This window comes from Musca autumnalis, unplaced genomic scaffold, assembly GCF_047663935.1.
Source record: "Musca autumnalis isolate F117 unplaced genomic scaffold, ASM4766393v1 scaffold_1, whole genome shotgun sequence".
In the NCBI taxonomy this organism is placed as follows: domain Eukaryota; kingdom Metazoa; phylum Arthropoda; class Insecta; order Diptera; family Muscidae; genus Musca; species Musca autumnalis.
Window position 1 is genome coordinate 127,743,107 of NW_027411644.1, and position 19,116 is coordinate 127,762,222.

The 19,116-nt window shown below is 33.6% G+C and overlaps 2 long non-coding RNA genes across 2 annotated transcripts; one reads left to right on the forward strand and one right to left on the reverse strand.

Moving 5' to 3' along the window:
* Positions 1–1,786: 1,786 nt before the first annotated feature.
* Positions 1,787–10,020, reverse strand: LOC141406715 (uncharacterized). The gene is made up of 2 exons (XR_012413486.1): positions 9,274–10,020; positions 1,787–9,216 (listed from the first exon to the last, which is right to left on the reverse strand). It is a non-coding gene; the product is annotated as an uncharacterized lncRNA (long non-coding RNA).
* An 8,040-nt stretch (positions 10,021–18,060) lies between these two features.
* Positions 18,061–18,607, forward strand: LOC141390827 (uncharacterized). The gene is made up of 3 exons (XR_012409482.1): positions 18,061–18,280; positions 18,351–18,451; positions 18,589–18,607. It is a non-coding gene; the product is annotated as an uncharacterized lncRNA (long non-coding RNA).
* Positions 18,608–19,116: the final 509 nt, after the last annotated feature.

Sequence of the window (19,116 nt, forward strand, 5' to 3'; positions counted from 1 at the left end):
CTTCAAGAACAAACTTGGCATCACTTTCATTTTTTTCATGTGGTTGTTGTTTTTAACGCGTGACGCAACGCACAACGTACCGTATGTGCCGGGGCCATTAGAGAGTCGCACTACTGATTTTCTTTCATCATCCTAAAGTTGTTTTATGTTGCCTTCCCATCACTAGTTCAGCTTTCGACATGGACTCCAACTCCACTCCATAAAAAATGTCCGTCTCGTAAATTACCGCAAAAATGTTCGCAACTTAAGTTGTTATTTCATTATTTTATAACAAATGCTTCGAAATGTATACACTCTTGTCTATCTTTTGAAGAAATGTGTAGGGATCGACCAACTGTTTTTTTCTGTAGGGATCTCTACAGCAACAGCTTATAAAATGTATCGAACGGAGTGCATTTTTCATAACTCTGTTGGACTACATCGAAAGATGTTGTGAAATCATAACTCCAATTGCACAACCTCCAAAATTTTTTGCTGGGATATAAGTGTTTTACAATTTTTAACACATTGGCAACGATCAACCAGGCAAAATCCTTGGTGTAATGGCTATATTACACCATATGCTTTTTCACATGTATGACATCAGCTGGTCTGTATATTAGTATACCCAGAGTGACAACATACATGTGAAAAAGCATATGGTGTAATATAGCCATAATTAACAAGGCCGTTTTTGGCCCGGTAACGTTACCTATGGATTGAAATTATGAAATTTTGCTTACACGGGGATATCTATGAACTCATAGATAACTACGCGTAGAAATTACGGGCATAAGCTGAGCACTCACCTATCAGTCATGCTGTCGGGCCGATAAACCCTTTTTGTATGTGTGTACATGGAAAGTGTGTTGCCGAGCCTTCAGTCAATTCTCGAAATCTTGAAATTTTCCTCCAAAAATGAATTAATTTTGAATTTTTCTTTGTTCCTTCACAAACATTATTATTTGCTTTTGAAGATTGTATGTTGACAATTTAAAAATAAACACATTTCACCCAGACTGATAGGGGTTCATTTTGAAATCAAAACTATTTTGATTTTCATCAGTCTTCAAAAACTCACACATACATTCTCAATTTTTTGAAAATTTACACACAGTGATGATACATTGTTGAAGCTATTATATGTAACATCCCTTTCCTCAAGATAAAGTTTTATTATATTACAAAATACAAAAATGTATTTCACAGAGTTCTTAAATATATCTCAAATACAAGTTTCAATGCACATATCTTTTTGGAGTACTTATAGTCCTACCAGATTTAGTAACATAAGGTTGATTTTCTATTACATCATTTTTATTTATTTATTTAATCAAAAAATGCTCAACCTCGGGCTACAAATGATAGAAATTAATTCAAAAAAAAAAAAAAAAAAAAAAAAAAAAATATTCAAGATTACATTCTTTTAATATTCAAAATAATAAGAAAATACCAAATTATTGGAAAGCAATATATTAAATCGAAACTAACGCAAATTTTTTTAATTGTTATTATAGGTAAACTCAATAGGATATGTATTTATAGATATTGTCAGTGATCGAAGAATTTACTATTTATAGGGTTGATGCAAGAAGTAAGAAAGCAGTTTACACTTAAACATATGAGGCGATATTGCAAAGTTTTTTAAAAATGCTGGAAGATTGCTCGAAAATATTGTGATTATAGTGATCCAATAGTAATTGAGGATTCCTTGTGGAATGCAAAAATTGAAAAAGGTTTGATAAGTATAGGGGTTATTGATTTTTTACTATGTTAAATAGAACGCATATATTTCTTGTTTCTATGATTTGTTCAAAGGAGCAGCCAAGCAACTTAACCCAGCAAAAAGTTTGCATCCGCGGATGCAGTTGAATCACTACAAGTGTACAGTACATTTGCCGTTGGAGTACATCTTTTCCTATGAATTCACTTATGAATTTTACTGTGAATTTTACTTATGAATTTTTACTGCACTCAATTTTGTTTCCATAGCACACAGCTAGGATGCACTCCGTTTTCGATCCAAATCACAACTTTTTATGTAGTATTTTGGATTGAATTTAAAGGCACTCTTCGGATTGGGTTTTTAATCAATCCAAAGATGCAGTAAAAATGCAAGCTATGGAGAAATATCCCAGAATAAATAAAATGCATTTATTATTTGTGTAAAACAAGAATACAAAGAACTTTATTAAACACAAATTACAAAATTTCCATTAAATTCAATCACATTTGAGTTTACTTTCTCCGTTCTCCAATTAATCCAAGCGCATCTGATTTTGCTTCATCATACTAAAGGTTTTTTATGTTGATTTCCCATCACTAGTTCAGCTTTCGACATGGACTCCAACTGCACTTCACTCCATTAACAATTTCCGTCTCATGAATTACAGCAAAAATGTTCGCAACTTCAGTTTTTATTTCTTTATTTTATAACAAACTCTCCGAAAGGTATACACTCTTGTTTGTCTTTTGAAGAAATGTGTAGGGATCAACCAACTGGTTTTTTGCTGTAGGGATCTCTACAGCAACTGCTTATAAAATGTATGTTACGGAGTGCATTTTTCATAAATCTGTTGGACTACATCGAAAGATGTTGTGACATCAAAACTCCAATTGCACAACTTTCAAAATTTTTGCTGAGAACAGTAAAGTACTGATAATTGTGCCTGCAGCGACATCTATAAACGTATCTGAGAATAGCATGGAAACTTAAACATAGTTTATGTATATTACGTTTGCTTGTACCCGAATATACTTCAATGCCATAAAGTATATGAGGTATTAGCAAAGAATGAGCTAGTGTATATGTAATCTGCGTCGGCAGAATAACATTTAGACTATACAACTTTTTCAATACCAAGTTAAGCTTGGAACATATCTGATCAATGTGCAAAGACTAAAGACTACGCATTTGGTTTCTTCAAGGTTTATCTTCAGGTTATTCCTTCTTGCCCAGTCACATATATGTCCAATATCAGTGTCTAGATTAGACACACAATCAGCTATTGTACTAGAAGCAGTGTAAAGTTGAAAATCATCCGCATATATTGCTAAATCAGAATTGCGTACACACAGCTGGATATCGTTCATATATAGCATGAACATAATTGGACCAAGTATGGAACCTTGTGGAACACTAGAGTATATATTGTTTATTTCAGAATTATTGCCATTAGAAAAAAACAAATTGCGAACAATTTAACAGAAATTACGAAATCAGATTGCATGAAGTATTTGAAAAACTGAACTGGTCAAAGAGTTTGCAACATAAAATACTGTGGTCTACTGAATCAAAAGCCTTACTGAGATCCTGAGTTGGTAGTATGGATGGATTTCTCCTGTCAATTGAACGTCTAATGTCGTCTTTAAGTTTAACCATGAGTGTAGGAGTGCTGTGATTTTTTCGAAAGCCAGATTGGATTGGACTAACGAGGGAATACATATCTAGGTGTTCAACTAGTTGATCGTTGACTAAATATTCAAAAGCTTTTGAGAGCGCTGGTAAAATGGAAATAGGGCGGTAATCGGAACAATTATTTCCAGAAGTATTCTTCTTCCTGAGCGGTATAACCCTAGCTACCCTCCAAGCATTGGGGAATTTATTTGTCATTACAATCGTATTAAATAAATGTAATATATGATGCTGTACATAAGGAAAAATTAGTTTTATGAACCGAATCGGTATGCCATCCGCACCTATAGCATTTGATTTAATTCTAAATATTGCACTATGCAATTCTATGAGACTAAAACTTCTGAAATTATCACGAACATCATTAGTATAATCAAAACGTAGGTTGGAAACACCGTCAGACGAAACAGATGTAAAATAATTATTTAATAAATAGCACTCTTTGTCAAAGTTCCCAGCAAAATAAATTGGAAGTAGTGCAATGTGGACTAGTTCTGTCACGGCATGTTTTGATGCAGTTCAACTGGAGTCGTGAAAAAGGCACTCCAGTCCTCACATTTTAACCGCATTTGGATGCAATTCAAAGAATCACATCCACTTGTCACATTTTAACAACATCCGGATGCAGTTCAATGGAGTCGTGAAAAAGGCACTCCAATTCCTCACAATTTAACAGCATCCGGATGCAGTCCAAACGGAGTCGTGAAAAAGGCACTCCGTTCGCTACATTTTATTAGCAGTTGTTAGAGATCCCTATATGTACATAAATCAGATTGTACATCTCTACAGGCAGCGGCTTTCATTTTCCAAAAAGAGATAAGCGTGTTAACATGTCCAAACATTTGTTAATACAAACTAAATAATATTTAAATAATATTTAATTTGTGAACATTTTTCCGGCAACTCACCAGAAGAAAATTTCCGAATGGAGTGCTGTTGGAGTACGTGTCGAAATCTTAACTGGTGATGGGAAGACAACCCATTTAGCAAATGAAGCAAAAACAGTTCAGCTTGGAACAAATGCAAGCGGAGGAAACACGCATGTTTGCGATTGAATTCAATGGAGAATTTTCATAATTTGTGTTAATGTAATCTGAGCTAACTTCTTTAAATGCTTGGTATGCTGATTCTCTATTACGAATAGCTAATTTAATATCCTTGTTTTTGAACCACGCATTTTTTTCCAGGAGTAGAAACCTTTACTTTCTCAGGTACATAACTGTTGTATAAATTTTCAAAAACTGAATTTAAAAAGCATAATTGACTATTGGTGTCATTAGTATAATAAATAAATGAGAAATCAGTGTTCAAGATATCAAAATGCAGGCTTTCTAGATCGATAGAGTCATAGTCACGATAATAAGGGACCAATGTGTTGCTTTGAACAGGAAAAAGATATTGCACTAGCATAAACGCGTGGTTTGAGTTAAGAGGTGGAAAATTAAACTGGCTGCTACGAATAACAGATGAGAATAACAGAGCAGTAATCAATCATAGACGTAGAATTCCAGTTCCGATCAAAGTGAGTCGGTAAGTTGTTATGGACTACAGAAAGACTGCACAGGGTTAACATAAGCTTGAGTAGAGAATACTTTCTAGCATTTGAAATATCACAGTTAAAATCACCACATATAATTACGTTGCAATGCTGAGATACAATGTCAATAGTATAATTTTCTAAGACGTCAATATCGCCTTTGGGGAGATACACCATACCAATCACCACATTACAAAACTGAAATGAAATGCGTAAAAATAATGCTTCACATGAAGATGGTTCAGAAAAACTTTAGCTTTAAACTTATTGGAAACATACAACCCAACTCGACCACCGCGCATGCCCAAACGATCTTTTCTAAAGAGTTTGTAGCCCGGAATGTTGACTGCCTTGCTTAGAACGTATGGATGGCTTAAGCCACGTCTCAGAAACACCGACAAAGTCAAAATATCCACTGCTCAGCATATTAGAAACTTCATCAAATTTGGTTGAAAAATTGCTTGGTTTCAAAGATTGTGCATTAAAATACCCAAAGCTAATGGGTCTATCTTGTATTGCCACTAAACTTGAGTTGCGTTGTCAGTTGTCTGCGCGACTGAGACGAAATGTTGTACCATTAATGTCAACTCAACTGGGTGGTCGATAAACATGTTATCGATCAGTGTTTTTTCAAACTTGTGACCTCTATTCGCAAAAAAAAAAAAAAACATTTTAAAAATAAATGCGCTTTGGATAACTCTTTTGTGTGTTCTGGACAATATTTTAATATTTTGGCTGAGTTTTCGAGCAAATTTGGAAAACAACCCAAGATTGGAATATAACCTGTCCATTGAATCGTCAAGTTTTATTTGCTGTCCCAAAAAATGATAAGTTCGGTGGAATTATTTTTTGATGATGAAGAAAATGTACAGGACACTGCATCTATTAAAAGAAATTTGAGGGATAAGTCGAATCCATTGGAATTGCCATCTGCACTGTAAGCTGATGATCATGTGGAAAGATCTGTATAATCAGTAAATTATTTCAAAATACGCCTTAAATATTTTCGATTGCCAAAGGATGCCGTAGTTTACGTTGTGGAAACGTTAAAGAATGACTTCAAAGTAAGTTACAGATCAACAGCAATACCCCCACTTTTAAAAGTGTGCGCAGCGTTGCGATTCTTGGAGGAGGGAAGTTTCCAAAAGTCCCATGGCAATGATTTCAACAATTGCATGGCTCAATCTACATTGTCGATAGTATTGAAGGAAGTTGTCCACTTGATAGAGGACAAATTGTGCCAAAATTGGATCGTTTCGAAGTTGACAAAGGAGGAAAAAAGGCAAAATAAAAACCATTTTTATTCAAAAACGAAATTCCCTGGTGTAGTTGGCTATATACAGTGGTGTGAAAAATAATAAGGACAGTGAAATTCACAACTTTTGGTCGTTCCTAAAATGTATAAAATGGAAGAATTTGCGATGGAAATTTGTTTTTGAAAATGTTCATGTATTGCAATAAGAAATCCCGTTACGATTTTGTTTTCTTTCTGTTTAGTTTTTATACAAAACAAATATTTTTCGTAAAATCCGTGATTTCTGCTGTGAAAAATAATAAGGACAGTTTTTCGTTTTAGTAAAAATAAATTGATATTATTTTTTTGTGATTCTTTCCTGTAAGTAAAAGTTTAAAATGAATTAATTTCTATTCATTAAATGTTAAATCTACCGGTATTTTTTAGTTTTTCTTTGCAAATATGGGTAAAAATACGCATTGTTATCACGCAACTCGAGAAATCATTAAATGTTTACATAAAGAAGGAAATTCATACAGAAAAATTACAGAAAAAGCTTAGAATCTTTAAAAACAATGGTGGAGGATTCAGCTAAGTGAACTTCAAAGATAAAAGTCGTAGCAGAAATCCAAAAATTGCACCTGTAATAATAAATGCGTTATTCGATGATTAAAAAATATCCTTTTACCACATCTTTACAAATAAAAAACTACTTAAATATTAATTTTGACGCATCAACAACTCCTAAAACACTCTGTGGTTGCCACATTAGAGCTCACAGTGTCAGAAAAGTACCATTTTAATCGAAAAATTATACACTTCCCACGTCGTGTGTAGGGTAAAAAAATATTCAGCAAATAATACAGGTTGCTAGAAATCACATCGCTTGGTCTAAGAAAAATTGCGTACCATTCTTTGGTCTGATGAAACCAAATATATTTTTTTGTTCCGATAGAGGAGTTTATCAGGGTTGAAGACCTAAAAATCAGGAATATAACCCAAAATATACTCTGAAGGCGGCTAAATATGGCCGAGGTAATAGCATGTTGTGGGGCTCATTCTTACTATGCTGTGGGGTCTCTATACAGTATTCAAAGTGTTTTTGAAATCACCAGATTACATTGAAATTTTGAAAAATATAATTCTTCCGTATGCTGAAGGGGGTGTGCCTCTCAAATGAGTCTTCAGCAAGGTTAATGACCCAAAAATGACGGCAAAATGAAAAAAGGTGTTCCAGGATAATTAAGTTAAGTTATTAGAATGGCTCATACAATCCCTTGATTTGAACCCGATTGAAAAATGTTGTGGACTGAAGTTAAAAAATCAAGCAGGGGAAAGTGTCCATCAAATTATGGCGACCTTTGGCAATTTATACAGGTTGCGTAGGACGCGATACCAGTACCAAAATTTGGTCGACCCGATGCCCAGACGATGCGCTTCCGTTTTAGAAAACAAAGGATTGTCTACAAAGTATTAATGACACTGAAACACTTTATCTACCATTATTTAGTAAAAACCTGCATTAATTTCTTTCAAGTTTGGTCCTTATTAAAAGATGTCATAAAGTGTCCTTATTATTTTTCACACACCAAACTACGACAATTCGCATTAAATATAAAAGATAAATAAAATATGGTTACAAGCAATCAAAATATTTTTATAATACGTTTCTTAACATTTTAAGAAAACAATCAATTTTATAAACTAATGTAATTTTCACTTTTTTAGTCAGTTTTCAATGTAATCTTGGTTATGGATTGAAGTGTCCTTATTATTTTTCACACCACTGTATATATATGGAGGATGTACGTCATTTGTACTTAAACTGAACCTACTGTATTTGTCACCAAATTCATTTGCAAAAGATTTGCTGCTGTCCTCTTCAAAGGCGATAAATTCACTTCAACCACCAATGGCGTTGATGTTTCTTTTATTTTGAGCCATTTTCTTTTTCAACTTTGCTTTAAAGTGAATCCAGGCTCTGCCACTCTTCAGGTGTTCGTGTTGGAGGTTCATGGCTGTTTAAACTGTCCGAAATGGACCTCCACGCTTCATCCGCTGTGGCTTTGGTTTCACCAAAACTCCCAAACTCCTCGGGCTAAGTTTGGATTTTCACTCAGTTTATGAATTCATATTTCGAACTGCTGCTTTGTCGTTATTTTCACCATATTGATATACAAAATTAATTAATGATGCAAAGAATCAATAATTGTTAATAAAATGTTTATTTTTCCTTCTATTTTACTTCTTGTTTCTTCGAAAATGTTCACTGCAACTGAAAATTTGTGGTTGCTGAAAAACAGCCGCTTCGTCAACTGAGATTTGCAACTTCAGTTGAGAGTTGCAATACGTGGATCAATTTTGACAACTGGCAACGCCACTCAACGATAATTGTTATCGATGATCGACCCCTAAGCTTACTTCGGTCAAAACAGAATCTTTTAATAAACGAGTCATCACTGACAATATCACCAATATAATTAACTGAACCCATAACATGTCTTAAAAAAATTTGCGTTAGTAGAAATAAATTTAAAGTTCTAAAGGGCATTAATAATAACAATCATCCAAATTTTCTGACTAAAACCAATATAAGCAATAAACGTTATAAATATAGAGAATGGTAAACAGGAGAATCCTGTTACCCTAACCCACCCACCCATCCAAAACTTAATACATTTATGAAATATTATGAGGAGTGCCAAAAGTTGGAGTATCGGTAAAAATACTTGCAGGCATGTTACTTCTGCGGCCAATACGTCGGTGGATAACAGTTTCTTCTTCCATCAGTAACTGTTCCAGTGTGCGAAAGTTGCGTGTACCATTGTGTTGATATATGCAGGCACCAGGCACGGATGCTATTAGCTTGAATCCCTTGATATGTTTTTCTTTTAGTATCTTTTGGCAAATATGTTTCACTTTCACAGCATCTGGGGCTAAGTTTTCGTTCAAATGAATTCTGCACTCTATTTCGGTAGGGGTAACCTGGTTCAGTTTTAAATTTTTTCAGCCAGATACTTTTCCATCACTTCACTGTTTTTTTAGGTTTACCTAGCCAAAAGCAACTGTTAATATCATCATTTTTCAAACTAACACCAACCGCTTTACCAATATTGAGTGCCATCAGCATAGGTTCATAATTTGGAGGCAACCCGTGGACTAATATATCGTTTCGGCATTGCTGTTGCCTCATTTTGTGGTTTTACCGCTCTAGTTTTCGTATCCTAGAGTTCACAGATGTTCGAAATTCATTATGGTTTGCATTCTCCTTGTCGATGATATCTTTAAAAGTTTTAAGCGTCGCATCAATTTCATTCTTAATTGTCATAAAGCTACCATCCATTTCATTCTTTATAAGTGTGGGTAGAGTTTCCATCAAATTATCTACTTTCGATGACAATTTTTCAATGGCTTTCCACACTGAGGCTTCATCCTGAATAACACTAAATGATGAGCACTCTGTACTTTTCCATCGTAAACTCTTATTTCTGGAAAGTAGATTATAAGCACTATCCGTAACTTCCGAGCAAGGTTTATGGAACCAAAGATTGCATACATAACAATTGACTCCACCAGTTGTTTTCGTTATGTTTTCTTTGCATATTCGGCAAACAGCTGTTGTTGTTGCAGGAGCCATTATAACAGGTGAAATGCAAACAAAAAGAACGCAGCAAGCGGCAGCAGCGGCACAGATTTCATAAATATTGTATCAAAAACTGATAGTGACAATACTTTATATTTTCCACACGCAGAATACGATTAGGGAACGTTTAATATCAAAATATTAAAGAAAACTAGCGAAATTATTTAAATAAACTTGAGATTGTCAGCAGAACGAAAAAATGTACTCTTGCATGACAAGGGTTCTACAGTTTTTGTTCATGTTTTTCATTTTGGTTTTGATTACCTTCCACATGTATACTGTTATTTAATTCCGGAGTATGACTTTGTTCTACAACATGTTGTTTCAGAATGTAAATTAGAAGTATGAGGAATAGCCTTTTGTACGATTTCAAAATCAGATATTTATTTTATTATTTTCAGAATCATTACAATTTCTTGGTCTCAAATGAACTCTATTTCTTCTACATTTACTACACCTTTCATCTTCAACAAAATACCATCTTTTACAGTCCAATATTCCTACCACTGTTCCTGGAAACCAATCCGACTTTGGATCTCCCTTATGGGTACTTTACACGATATGTTTTTTACATATGGGTTGTCACTTTGCATATACATTTTGTATTTAAAAAGTGACAACCCATATGTAAAAAACATATCGTGTAAAGTACCCATTACAATATACTAGTAGATTGTTCTTTATTTTTATCAAAAGCTTTTCTTATATTCTTTGAATTTTGCCACTTTCGGTTTTAATTTATTTGACAAGACAGGAAAATTTATGCACAAATTTCTAGGCATCAAAAGTTGTGCTGGAGACGGTAAGTTATTTTTTTCTGTGTTACGATACTGTAATAAAGCAAAATATGGATCAGTCTTTGATTCCTTACATTTCTTTAAAATATTTTTGAAAATTTTCACTGAACTCTCGGCCTGACCACTTGATTTTGCATCATATGGGCTTGTGACAATATATTCTATATCCCATTCATGTAAAAAGTTTTTCAATTTCAAAGATTGAAATGGTGGACCCCATCTGACACTAATGATATGGGAATACCACGACGAGCAAAAATAGATTTTAAATGTGCTATGATATTAGGTGTGTTCGTTTTCTCAACAATTTGTACAAATTCAGTAACATCTTGTAATCGGCTAAGGTATTTGTATTGTACTGTAGAGTAAACGAACTACATTCAGTAACAATTTTGAGTAAACGAACACACATATTATCAGCCATAGAATCATTGTTTAAAAATCCTATCTCAATGAATTTAGAGTAATAATCTGTGACAATCAGATACATTTTACTATCAAAATACATGAGGTCTATACCGACTTGTTGGAAAGGAAATTTAGTTATTTCATAGGCTCTTTTTTATTTGATGGTCTAAATTCTGCACATACTAAACATTGATCAATCATATTTCTTATATATCAACAGACATGTTGGGCTAATATAAAATTTCTCTTGCTATGTTTAAACATTTATTAGTTCCTAAAAGACCTTTGTGTATCTTTTCTAACATTTCTGAACGCATAGAAGATGGTACTACTAATTTTGTTCCTTTAAAGACTATTGCTCTGTTCCAGAACCTGCAAGAAGCTACTATTTTTTACTACGATAACATTTTTTCCTTTATGTTATCGGAAAAAATAGTAACAATTATTAGATTCTTGCAGTTCAGGAACAGACCATATATCATTGAATACATGTATTTCACCCTGGAAATTCCATAGAGGCTTTAACATGTTTGGGACTTTGACTTTTTACTTGGCCATCCGTTAAGGCAATAAATTTTTAATATTTGTAAATTCTCCACGGAATTTCTCTAAATATGGTTTGCTGACTGTAAGACTTTTATATATTGCATTTACGTGACATTTTAAATCAGACTCAAAATGAGGAATATAATTTTCTTTTAACGCTGCTCTTGACAATGTGTCTGCAATATACATTTCTTTTCGTGGTACATATGTATACCACTTTTAAATCATAGGCTCGTAAAACTAGCATCATACGCTGTAATCTAGCCGGGACTTCATGTAATGTTTTTTTTAATAAATAAACTAAAGGTTTGTGATCTGTATGAACTGTTACTTTTCTACAATATACATACTGATGGAATTTATCTCGTCCAAATTGGATTGCAAATAGATCCTTTTCGATTTGAGCACAACTCTCCTGAGACGAAGTTAGCGTTCTTGAACTATAAGCAATAGCTCTATTATTTTGCATTAAAACTGCTCCTGTAGCGGATTTCGACGAAACAACAGACAGTACTAATGGTAATTTTTCATCATAGTGACATAAAACTGGAGCATTGGAGATCATTGTAATTAAATATTGATATGCTTGGTTACAATTTTCATCCCATAGCCATTCAACATCATTTTTCAATAAATTTATCAAAACTTTTGTTTTTTTTTCAGACATATTCTCAATAAATTGACCTAAAAAGTTGACCATGCCTAGAAATCTTTGTAAATCACTTTTGTTTTTTGGGACAGGCATTTCTTTTATGGCTTTGACTTTCTCATCAACAATTTTGACACCTTCTTGACTAAAAACATATCCGAGAAATTTTACTTCTTTCAGTGAAAACATACATTTATTTTTATTAAGTTTTAAATTTATTTCTCTCGCTCTTTCTTGTACTTTTGCTAATCGTTTATTATGCATTTCCTCTGTCTCACCTTATACCAACATATTATCTGAAAATTTTAAAACTCCTAAATCTTCTTAAAGATCTCTAAATACATTATAAAATATTTCTGTTGAATCATTTATACTAAAGGGGAGTCTTAGATATTGATATTTACCAAAAAGGTGTTTGAAAAGTACATAAATCAGAACTTTTTTCATCTAGCTTAAGACACTAAAAACCAGAATATGCATCTAAAGCTGAAAACACATACAACGTTTGGGTAAAGTTTTGTGCCGTTTTGGCCGTTTTTACACTGTTGGGCATGATGCCGAAAAATTCAAATTATCAAATTTGAAATATATGCCGGCAAACACATCAACGCCGGACTTTGGTGTCGGCGTCTCCCTGTTGTTGTTGTTTTTTTGTCAACGCCCAACGCAATACTTTACTCAAACGTTGTATGTGTTTTCAGCTTAAGTGAGAAAAAACAGATGCGCTTCTTAACTTTTACCTTATGTCATCTATATTTTGTAATTGATAATATTCTCTCATTATGTATTTATTTAACTTTCTGGCGTCAAGACTTATGCTTGGTTTACATTTATGAAATCCACTCGATTTCAACTGTCAATGTCATTGCTTAAACGTCAAATGAAATCGAATGGATTTCGGATGAGTTTTCATTTGACGTATACGCAAAGGAAGTGACAGTTGAAATCGAGTGGAATTCGTAAATGTAAACCAAGCAATACTCTTAAATCTCCTGACGTTTTAACTGTTACGACAATAGAATTCACCCAAGATGTTGGTTTTATGGCTCTTTGTACTACTTGCATGCTCTCCATTATATCTAATTCCTTTTTTTAAATTATTTATGGGTACGTGTAAAGTATATATAGCTTCGTTCCCGTACTTTTTAATAGTAAAACTCGTAAAAGAGAGAACTGCAAAAAATTTGATCTCACATACAAGTTTTTTGAAATAGTTCGGGAACGGAAAAATGGAAAATACGTCAAAAAAAACTGGAACAAATGTCAAAGTCGGCGTATCAGCCAATCAGACGCCGACAACCATGTTACTATTTTTTTACTCGTCCAAATTTGTCGTGTAAAAAGTTTTTAAAGAGAGCGTCATTCAGCGCCATTTTTGTTTAAAGAGAAGTGAACATTTTACAACTTTTTTGTGTACGGGAACGCTTTTTCGAGTAAAATGTGTAAAAGTCGTAAAAATCGTAAAAACTTTTTAGTTCTGGAACACAGCTTATGTTTTTTACATATGAGTTGTCACCTCTCCCATACAAAATATATATGCAAAGTGACAGCTCATATGTAAAAAACATATCGTGTAAAGTACCCATTAGCAAAGCAAATGGAACTTTTCTTGGAGGACCAACACATGGAACCGCATTATCCGATAATTTTAGTGTACACACTGGAGGAAGATATCCAAGGCCATTAAATACATCATTATATTGATTGACAATTTGTTTGCAATTATTTTCATTTAATACCAAAACTTTTTTTATAAAACCAATTTTTGAGCACGTTGGCAACCCTAAGACTGTTGAGCACTCAATTGGTCTGTTCCTTTAGTCCCAATTTACATTGGGCGAGTTTATTTGCGGCAATTGTCATTTTGTAGGAGAGAGAGGTGAGGCATATGGTAACCCTTTGCCTCGCAGCACCCTCTCTCACCTACAAACTGACAATTGCCGCAAGTAAACTCGCCTAATGTAAATTGGGACTTACTTTTGAAAATAGTAAAGCCGGCAAAAGTAGTAAAAGTTGTAAACTGCTCCCATATGAATTGTACGGTGTCTAAAGTAAAGGAACGCTTTTCGAGTAAAAAGTGGCAAAACTTGAAGATTCTTGCACGTAAAGGAACAGAGCTAATATTTGTTATTACAAAAGGAATTGACTTTTGCTCTGTTCCAGAACCTGCAAGAAGCTATTATTTTTAACTACGATAACATTTTTCCTTTATGTTATCGACAAAATTAGTTATTTTAGGTTTAAGGCGTATTTTGCCGTAGTTTACATTGTGGAGACGTTAAAGGACGACTTCAAAGTAAGTTCCAGATCAACAGCAATACCCCCACTTTTAAAAGTGTGCGCTGCCTTGAGATTTTTTGCGGAGGGAAGTTTCCAAAAGTCCCATGACAATGATTACAACATTTGCATGGCTCAATCTACATTGTCGAACGTATTGAAGGAAGTTGTCCACTTGATAGAGGACAAATTGTGCCAAATTTGGATCGTTTCGAAATTGTCGGAGGAGGAAAAAATACAAAACAAAAATCATTTTTATTCAAAAACGAAATTCCCTGGTGTTGTCGGCTGTATAGATGAAACCCATGTGCACATTGGATTTGCACGCAATTTATCAATTAATTGCTCTGTTCCAGAACCTGCAAGAAGCTACTTTTTTTTACTACGATAACATTTTTTCCTTTATGATATCGAAAAAAATAGTAAAAATTAGTAGATTTTTGCAGTACTGGAACAGACCAAATATTTTAAACTGTTGTTTTATGGGTCGATTCCGTATTGCGACGCGAGTCATGTCGCGTCGTCAATCGTCTCTGCGACAAAATTTAAAAATTGTACAACGTAAAGCGATAGAAAATAATCGTCGATAACAAGCTATCGGTGATATAGCGGAGCGTTTTTTGTTTTGATTTGAATAAATCAGAAAAAAATATCAGAGCAAGTTGTACAAATTAATCTTTTTAGAATGGTATTTATTTGAATACTTTATTTTGTTTATAAAATAATTCTATGTTTGAATAATTATTAATTAATTATTAAATGATTATTACAATTATTTAATTTTTAAATAAACCTTAATTCTAAGTTATGTTGTAAATATTGTTGTTGTCCGTTTTATTGCAATGGGTAGGTTATTGTTATTGTTTAAGCTGTTCTGACATGACTGAAGTTAAGACTTGCGTTTTGTTTGGTGCTGCTGTTGTGGCTGGTGTGTCATGTTACTTGTGTGAACAGCGACTGTGGGAATATGCTCACGATGCATATTCCCATTGTCATATTTTTATTCCGTAACTCTTCACCTCCTAAGTTGGAGACGTCCTCGGATCTAAGCACGGTTTGGGTATTGCAGCCTGAAGAGATTTGTTCATTGCGACTAACATACGTCTCTTTAAAGTAAAATTCATCGCAATAAATATAGTAAATATTCTAGAATGTGAAATCATCATCGAAAGGCTCATATTGTGGTTATAGTTCACCTTCCGCTATAGACTTTTGGATAGGCTCGAAATTGTTCAAGTTGAATGATGAAGGTATGGAATATTTTCAGTTATGTTGACAGAGGCTCAAGATATTCCTGGAGTTACAGGGTGTTTTTGTAAAAATGCTTGCCTGTCACACGAACCGTTCGTACTAAAACGTATACATTCAAAATTTGGTTCTCGTAAAATTATACGAACCATTCGTTTTTATCTAAAAGCTTTCGTCTATTTCATAAAAGCTTTTATATTTCAGGGTTTCCATGATACTTATTTTGTGAATTTTGCATAGGCATCTGCAAGTAAAATTTGGTACTTGATGGCAACCCCGATAAACAGATGACAAACAAAAAATAAGAAAAAAATGTAATCAAATTTGTCCAAAAATAATTGTGATAATATGAAGAAACGGATGTACATATACGCGTGTGCTTCTATGAAAATAAATAAAATTGAATTCCCTTCCAGTTTGCGTGTGTTTTGTGCCATTTCTTACTCAAATTATTTAATTTTCATTCAAAACGATGGGTCTTTTCCATTCGTTTATTTTTGACGTATTCGTTCGTCTGATTTTGTTACGAAAACCAAAAAAAAAATACGAAAATAAAAAGCTTTCATTTGTTTGTCACACGAATACAAACGTCAACCGCTATGAAAACCAAATTGTGTCTTCGTTCATGAAATCGACGAACGAATGGGCAAAAACATTTTACAAAAACACGCTATTCATTGGTCTGTTCCAGTACTACAAGAATCTACTAATTATTACTATTTTTTCCGATAACATAAAGGAGTAAAAAAATAGTAACATGGTTGGCTGATACGCCGACTTTGACATTTGTTCCAGTTTTTTTTGACGTATTTTCCATTTTTCCGTTCCCGAACTATTTCAAAAAATTTGTGTGTGAGAACAAATTTTTTGCAGTTCTGTAGTAAAAAATAGTAGCTTCCATGGTTTAATAAGAAAGGTTAGCCAAAGCTTTATGTCAATTTAAATTTTTTCATTTGAGTATGCCTAAAACTTCAAAACAATATAAACAAACTGTGTATGTGTGTGTGGTGTTTGAATAATATGCCAAACAATTTTAAAAACAATCGAATTCAATTATTTTTAAATTTGTTTTTAGACCATTTGTATGGAAGAAATTGGTGAGATTTGCATTGAAACAATCAGTTTATCATATTCACAACTCGATTATGCGGAGAAAACTTAACTCTTCATTCATTTTTCGCGTTTTTTATAAAATGCTCAAAAAATGCATTGTAAACAAACCCACTTGTTGCTTTTATTTTGAAGTTTTAGGAATTCAAGAAAAACAAGGGTTCTATAGATTTTTTTCATTTAAATCTACCTCTTTACTTATACCATGGTAGCTTCTTGCAGCTACGTAGAGTTGTGTAGTTCCGGAACGAACTAGTTCCAAGGAACTATTCCGGACACGGAACTATTGGAACTATATCCGTCACTTGGATTTATATAGTTCCTTTAGTTCATATAGTACTAGTCGAGCAATAATTCTTTTCATTTGCGTAGTTCATTTTTTTCCTTTAATTCCACACTCACTTCAATCTTTCTCGTTCAGTTTGTTTATCATTCAGATGTGGCCACATTGTAAAATAAACGTAAATAACATCGTCATTACATCGCTGCAAATTTTTATTTGTATGTCTATTCATCCACCATAAGATGAAAACAATAAGAAGGGAAAAGATTCGTTCAACTACTTCACTCTTAGATTTATTTGGCACTTAAGAAAATAAAAAGAACGACTGAAGAGAAAGATTCATTGAACTATATCGGTCTCGGTACTATTTGAAACGAAGGAAACAGAAAGAACGATGAAAGAGAAAGATTCATTGAACTATATCGCTCTTGGAACTATTTGGAACTATATTAAGGAACTAGTTCCTTTTGAGAAAAGGAACTAGAAAGATCGATCCGCTCCAGGAACTAGATTACCCAACTCTAATGCTAACAACCATTTCTGTTGCGATACGTGGTACTGTTGATTTTAACAAGATCATTGAATAATATTAGATGAATCCGAATTATATTAGCGGCAGTTCCCCCATTTCTTCTATGAGAGCCGTTTGATCGTTATATAATTGTTCCACAAACATCCCAGGCGGGACAGGGGAGACTTTTCTCATATCAATGAGTGCACCCCGATTCATATTAGCTCAATGATATGGGACCTACTGTTTATCGCCGAGTCCGAACGGCGTGTCTAAGACACCACTTGTAGAGAAGGGGGGTATTTTGCCACCGTTGAAAAGTGTTTGATGTTGACTGGCCAGGGAATCGAAACCACGGCCTTATGTGTGCAAACCATTGCACCACGGTGGCACCCCGTGCAGTTTGATCGTTGTTTACAATAAATCCATAATCAATTTTAACTATAGTAGCTACATTATTAAAAGTTTTTCTGCACGTTGCTTTGTTACTGAACACAAGATACAAAAAATGAAGGTAGCCAAAATGTGGGTACGGTTGCAATTCTTAACAGCTATTGTAAGATTCTGGACAGCGATAGTAGTTTCCTCAAGATGGAACATTCTTCTGTTGTGAGCTACTGGAAAACGTATAATTTTCTTACAGGTAAACTTGGGTTAAGGGAATTTAGTAGGAAAGAAAATTACATTATCTACTTAAATTAATTTAATTTTAGCTACACTCAGAAGATCGGAGGTAGAATAATCATTCAACTTATTAATTTTTATTTCCGTGGTTTCCAAAATAACAGGATATAGGAGTCCGATTTTAGCCAAAGTAAGTGACATTTAGATCCAATATAATGGTCATATTTCTTGCTAGCACTAAATCAAAAAAAAAAAAAAAAAAAATATATATATATATATATACCGGTATTAACAGATTCTTTTTTCAAAAATTTTTCTTTTTTACAGATTTTCTATTTGTAGCTACAAAGCCGTTCTAATGATAATTTGCCTATAATGTTTGGTTATATGCGGTTCTACATTATTTTATAGTAAATTATATCGGAAATACAAAGCTCATTTTAATTTCTAAAATTGTCCTTATGGACCTCCTCCCTCCTATAAGAAAAGGAGCTACTAAATCTTGTTGAACTTCCCTTTCGGAAGTTTGTTACTTAAGCGCTTGTTTGTTTTAAACATAATTGTATCCTCTAGTTTATGCTCCATTATGTAGTTTCAGCTCTTCTGCTGAGCACTTTGAAGTCTAGTCTCAATTACTCCTTTGAATTCCATTGTATGAAGCACTTTAATGGTCGTATTTCCAATCACCGAGTGTACGGAGTTATTGTACTCGATAGTGGCTAGGATTATGTGTTGTGTAGAGGTGGATCATTAGCAATGTCGCTGTAGAAAATATTCTTCAACGTCGATTTGATCTTATTTGAGTCGAATGCTTTTTCATTATTACAGTAAATAGTTGTTGTGCTAGAAAATAGG